Source organism: Seriola dumerili, unplaced genomic scaffold (genome assembly GCF_002260705.1).
Source record: "Seriola dumerili isolate Sdu_G_001 unplaced genomic scaffold, Sdu_1.0 BDQW01000161.1, whole genome shotgun sequence".
Taxonomy (NCBI): domain Eukaryota; kingdom Metazoa; phylum Chordata; class Actinopteri; order Carangiformes; family Carangidae; genus Seriola; species Seriola dumerili.
The window spans coordinates 4,148,793-4,153,981 of NW_019174416.1; the positions used below are offsets into that span (position 1 = coordinate 4,148,793).

General features: G+C 44.1%; 1 long non-coding RNA gene across 1 annotated transcript; it reads right to left on the minus strand.

The window, feature by feature from the left end:
• Positions 1-244: 244 nt before the first annotated feature.
• On the minus strand, positions 245-4,426 carry LOC111226649. Its single transcript, XR_002665316.1, has 2 exons — positions 4,381-4,426; positions 245-1,067 (listed from the first exon to the last, which is right to left on the minus strand). It is a non-coding gene; the product is annotated as an uncharacterized LOC111226649 (long non-coding RNA).
• Positions 4,427-5,189: the final 763 nt, after the last annotated feature.

Genomic DNA, 5,189 nt, shown 5'->3' on the forward strand with positions numbered 1-5,189 from the left:
TAAGAGGAGATAACAGAAATGTAAATATATGGATAGAGCCCAATTTAAGATGTAATTTCACCTGAACACTGCTCATAATAAAAATTTAAAATTAGATTTTTGTAATGGAGGATGTTTGTAAATAGCTGTCTTTTTAAAGTGTGTTTTGTATGAATCCTTGCATTTTTGTCTCTGTTTGCAATATGTTTTTATTTTCTTTTCTTTTAGAGTTAAACTGAATATTGCAGCGGACACACAAACTGTCTTTTTTTTTTGCAGTGTCCAGTATTGTCAAAAAGTCTTTGTTACCACATGTGTTAAGAGGAAAAAAAAAAAAACAAAAAAAAAAAACTGGGGTTCAGAGTTTTTACATCGCCATTCAACAGGATTCTAGTTGCTCAGAAACTGTTCAGGACTGAAGCTTTGTCACCGAGCGGCTTTGAAATGGATAGGTCATTGAAACTATGAATGATAAGGCCCCTTCCCTGTTGGAGACAGCACTTAACTCTGCATATGAAGACTGTGTTATTCCACTGCCTTTGAGTTACCTACACCTTCCACTCCATTATGAAATGTAACAAAAACATTTTGCTCCACAAAGATTAATCTTTTCTGAGTTTTAATAAGTCTATTGGGCCAGACGGAGAGACGCAGACAGAGAGAGAGGGAGAGGGAAAGTACAGGAGGGGGGAAAAAAAAAAGAAAAGAAAAGGGGCCACGTATGAGAGTGTGACCGTACTGCGCTCGCCAATAAATCATCCGGTTTACACCACTCATTATCTCCCAGGCGGTCCTTTGTTTTAAAGTTGCTCTCTCTCCTTCTCTTTCTCTCCCTCCGCCCCTCTCCTTTGTCATCCCTCCTTTCCTAATTTAGCACAAGGATGTTGGTCGCTCATGGTTTGAGTCTCACTGTAGGTTGATTTCTGCTATTGTTCAAAGCCACAGTATTATTTTTCAATGTGCATGTGTAAGCAAAACCTGTTGAATTTGTTTCCCTTCGTTTGAATCATAACTGTCATTTTGTTATTTTATTTCTTTTTTTCTTTTTTTTTTTGCCATTCACTTTTCTTGCCGCTTCTCAGCGTAACCTATTGGCNTGTGTGTGTGTGTGTGTGTGTATGTGTGTGTGCGCGTGTGTGTTAGTCAGGGCTCGGTGCTGGGCCAGGAAACTCTCCAGATAGCTCAGGTATCAGACACAGTGTGTGAAATAATGTGTTCCTCTCCCTTCGCACCTCTGATGTTTGCCTTACTTACTATTTTTGATGGAGGATTTCCTCGAACCCTGAGTCAGTTCACAAAGCAGTTGTATTTTGTTAGACTTTTCCTACAAGTGCACAATGTATAGAGTTGAATAGATCATCATTATCACTCCATCTTCTCACTACCCGCGTCATCCATTGCGCTCATTCGTTATTTTTCCAAGAGAGTACCTTGACCTGGACTGTTGATGTTGAAGTGTGTATGTGTGTTTATGTGTGTGTGTGTTTCCGGGAATACTCCCTTCTCCACTGGTCTGATATGGGCTTTACCGTTACTCTGGTATTTATGACCTATTTGTGTGTATCTGAGGGCGTTAGTTTGTGTGTGTGTGTGTGTGTGTGTGTGTGTGTGTTTGGGCATGTCCAGACCTGTCTTGTATCTGGGCAGACTTATTGGCTTAGGGCTGGAACAGTAAGTTACTGTATCTTGAGCTTCAAAAACAAGACAGACAGACAGACTGACGCGCCGACAGGCAGACATCTTACAAAACCCTTCTAGTGCTCCAGCTGGCAGCGATTGAAGGTTTTTTATTGTGTCTGATGAGCTTTCGGGGAGATAGTTTTCAAGACAGCAGGCAGGTTGATAGTTGTTTGTTCTAGCCTTTGGTGCTACACTGCAAGCATCAAACAGTTAGTTTGGTGCCTGCTGCCTAGGCGAGATGGGTGTAGGTTGGATGGTGGGCACTGATTGGCTGGCCTACATAGGTAGGATGCCCTATATATAAGTTGGATGGCGAGCTACGGATGAACATTGGGATACAGTATTGTCAGATGCCAATTGCCAATTGGCTGCCATCTGTAGATGAGTCAGTGGTGTGCGCAGTCAGTGGCATCGCCAGCGTGTGACTAATCTATGTGCCATCTCCGTGCCCACACTCACCAGCCGGGGAGGAGAGAGAGCGAGAGAGAGAGAGAGAGAGAGCAGCGGATAAAGGAGAAAATGTTCCTGTGACTTGGCTTTAACCTGAGAGGAAGATGGCGGGTGGGGGTGGGGGCGCTTTGGGAGGCGGGGGTAGTTTAGATTCATGTTTTCCATCCTCCTCACCAGTTGTGCTGTGAAATAACAAAGCGCCTGTGAGAATTTCTTCCAACAGTTCCAAGGTGTTCCGCCAGCGAGGACACTGCAGCTCAGCTATCACAACAGCCAGGGCAGCGGGCGACCCAACAGGATGTCTACTGCAGCCTCGGAATGTGGTGCACGGTACGTGCACAACGGTGGCCGAAGCACTCCAGCCTTTAATGGGGTTGGGTTGGTGGCGGGGGGTGCCCGGGTTGTGGGTGTTTGCGAGCTCTGTCTTGTGTGCATGAACATGTGTAGAGTGCTTCTAAGTGTGTTTGCTATATTTGTGCTGTTTATGCATGTTAGCAGTTGTCTTCCCGCTCTCATCTCAAGTATCTCTCTCTCTCTCTCTCTGTGTGTGTGTGTGTGAATGCCTCTGTGGTGTAGCAGCTGAACAGACTTGTTTTGGGACTGGAGCTAGGTGCTCCCAAACAGTGTGGCTGCCAAAGTACGGAGCGCCGCAGTCCCGGTTAATGATGTGTGAGAGGAGAGGAGAGAAGATAAGAACAGCTATTCCTCAGCACACGCAGACACGAGCTGACGTTTGATGCGCACGTGCACACACACGCACAGACACACAGAGACTGACGGGTCCAGGTTTATCTCCAGTCAAACGGTCAGACTGCCGGTGAATGTTTATTCACCAGCAGAGAGACCTATCATCCGCTGCCACAAACTATTGCCATCCACGGATATACACTGCTGAGATAAAAGGCAGCCCAGCTTGAAGACTCGGGGAAGACTCCAATGGCTTTTGCGTGTCGTTGACCTTAGAGTTAACAACCTAAACAGCTGCTCGTGCTTTTGTGGTCCTGTGTTTTAACTCAGCATGCAGCCCTCTGTGGCCCTCTGTGAAACACATCTAGATCAAATATTTTTGTTTCGGATCGGTGCGCATCCATTCACCTACACCAGCCAAGGGAGTCATTACCAAATTACCACAAACCATATCTCATTTTCATTCATTCTCGTGACCACTTAATGTTATTCAAATTTTCGGGGAGAAAAAAAAAATTAAGAGGAGATAACAGAAATGTAAATATATGGATAGAGCCCAATTTAAGATGTAATTTCACCTGAACACTGCTCATAATAAAAATTTAAAATTAGATTTTTGTAATGGAGGATGTTTGTAAATAGCTGTCTTTTTAAAGTGTGTTTTGTATGAATCCTTGCATTTTTGTCTCTGTTTGCAATATGTTTTTATTTTCTTTTCTTTTAGAGTTAAACTGAATATTGCAGCGGACACACAAACTGTCTTTTTTTTTTGCAGTGTCCAGTATTGTCAAAAAGTCTTTGTTACCACATGTGTTAAGAGGAAAAAAAAAAAAACAAAAAAAAAAAACTGGGGTTCAGAGTTTTTACATCGCCATTCAACAGGATTCTAGTTGCTCAGAAACTGTTCAGGACTGAAGCTTTGTCACCGAGCGGCTTTGAAATGGATAGGTCATTGAAACTATGAATGATAAGGCCCCTTCCCTGTTGGAGACAGCACTTAACTCTGCATATGAAGACTGTGTTATTCCACTGCCTTTGAGTTACCTACACCTTCCACTCCATTATGAAATGTAACAAAAACATTTTGCTCCACAAAGATTAATCTTTTCTGAGTTTTAATAAGTCTATTGGGCCAGACGGAGAGACGCAGACAGAGAGAGAGGGAGAGGGAAAGTACAGGAGGGGGGAAAAAAAAAAGAAAAGAAAAGGGGCCACGTATGAGAGTGTGACCGTACTGCGCTCGCCAATAAATCATCCGGTTTACACCACTCATTATCTCCCAGGCGGTCCTTTGTTTTAAAGTTGCTCTCTCTCCTTCTCTTTCTCTCCCTCCGCCCCTCTCCTTTGTCATCCCTCCTTTCCTAATTTAGCACAAGGATGTTGGTCGCTCATGGTTTGAGTCTCACTGTAGGTTGATTTCTGCTATTGTTCAAAGCCACAGTATTATTTTTCAATGTGCATGTGTAAGCAAAACCTGTTGAATTTGTTTCCCTTCGTTTGAATCATAACTGTCATTTTGTTATTTTATTTCTTTTTTTCTTTTTTTTTTTGCCATTCACTTTTCTTGCCGCTTCTCAGCGTAACCTATTGGCACCAGCTACAATGGAAATAACGTTCCACCAGTTTGGAAACAACCGCATATTGATAAATAAAATTTTTCCCATGGAACTCGTGCTGGAGTGATGGTTCTTTCTTTCTTCCTTTGCTACGACGAATGTTGGTAAAAGATTTTATCTCTCATCTCACTGACCACCTTGGTTCATGGTGGGAGCATAAACCAGCCGCCCACGCTCACAGCACTTCCCCTCTCAGCCCCCCCCAAACCCTCACCTCAGGGGTCAGTGCTGCACAGATGGGTTTGTTCTGATACATTAGTCAGATTGAAATCGCAAGCAGGCTTCATAAATTCATATTCGGGGAGTATGGACACGCCTTTTTGCATAGTAACTAATACCCGTATCAACCCGCTCTGCCCTGGTGTCCTCCAGAATTACATTTCTTCATACATGATTAAATCTGATTGGCTGCACTCGGCATTTCCATTGCGTTTGTCTGAAATTACAGTCTGCATTTATCCGACTGAGGAACAAACTCCAAGTCCTTGGTGAAAGCAGAGATGCCATGAAATGTTATTAAAGTGATTGGGCATTTTCTCTGACAAACGCAGCAGTGTTTGTGGGCATGGCTTCTGTACGGCTGATGATGTGAACAGAGACGGAGTGGGCGAGTGAAGAGACTGATGGCAGGAGAGAGAAAAAGTCAGGGCAATGAGAGACATAATGTGCCTGTGGCTTCACTGGCTAGCCCCCCCCCCCGCCCAACTCCCACCTCCCACTCCCCACCCCTCACTCCAACCCCCACCCTCGCTGTTTTTCTCCATGCCCCAGGGCAGG